Genomic DNA, 891 nt, shown 5'->3' with positions numbered 1-891 from the left:
AGGAGTCACATGGATTATTATTAATAGTACAGATTATCTTAATCAGAGGTAAGGACACACTAGGAGTAAGGGAGGGGAGATGAGTAATCTCTTCAACAGAAAATGAAAAATAGAAATTAGCTTGATTTCCCAGAAATAATACTGTCAGAAAGGCAGACAGAAATATCACCGTCAGGAAGATAACACAAAAAGGAAACCTGAGCCAAAGTGGCCGTGAGTCACGGTGGCAGCCGTTCTGCAAACTCCCTGTCCATGGCATTTCCATTTCATATTTAAGAAAAAAAAAATTATCAGTGACCTAGAGACAGACATTCCAAGCCAAATTAATCATTCAGGATAGAAAACATCAACTTCAGAATAACTATTTGTATTGTCAGGAAAACAGGCTTAACAGCAAAGCTCAGTATTTCCCTGATCTTCACATTGCCATGTGGTTTTCTACAGTTCGTTTTCAACGATGGACGTATATTTTAAGAAGAAAAAAGATCTAGCAAGAGAGCCCTTATGATGTGCTTTAAAATGGTTTTCCTGCTGGGAGCACGTTGCGATGATACAGTAACCCACAGCACAGTGGCTTCGTTTAGGGTCTGGGAACTTCCGTGATACAATTTAGGAAACATACCACAGCAAACCACCCAAAACACTTACCAGGGATGCTGCCAGCATCTGGTCATCATAGCCCTACCTAAGTAGATCATCCATAAAACCTTAACACATCTCAGTGCTTTGTGGCAACACAGTTCACCCTTTAAAACACATCTTAACCCAAGTGTCCATCAATACATGAGTGGATTAACAATCTGTGGTATATGTATACCGTGGAGTACTATTCAGCTCTAAGAAACAATGGTGATATAGCACCTCTTGTATACTCCTGGATAGAGCTGGAAC

This window comes from Propithecus coquereli, unplaced genomic scaffold (genome assembly GCF_000956105.1).
Source record: "Propithecus coquereli isolate 6110/MARCELLA unplaced genomic scaffold, Pcoq_1.0 Scaffold46, whole genome shotgun sequence".
Classification (NCBI taxonomy): domain Eukaryota; kingdom Metazoa; phylum Chordata; class Mammalia; order Primates; family Indriidae; genus Propithecus; species Propithecus coquereli.
Note: the sequence above shows the minus strand (reverse complement) of the source record.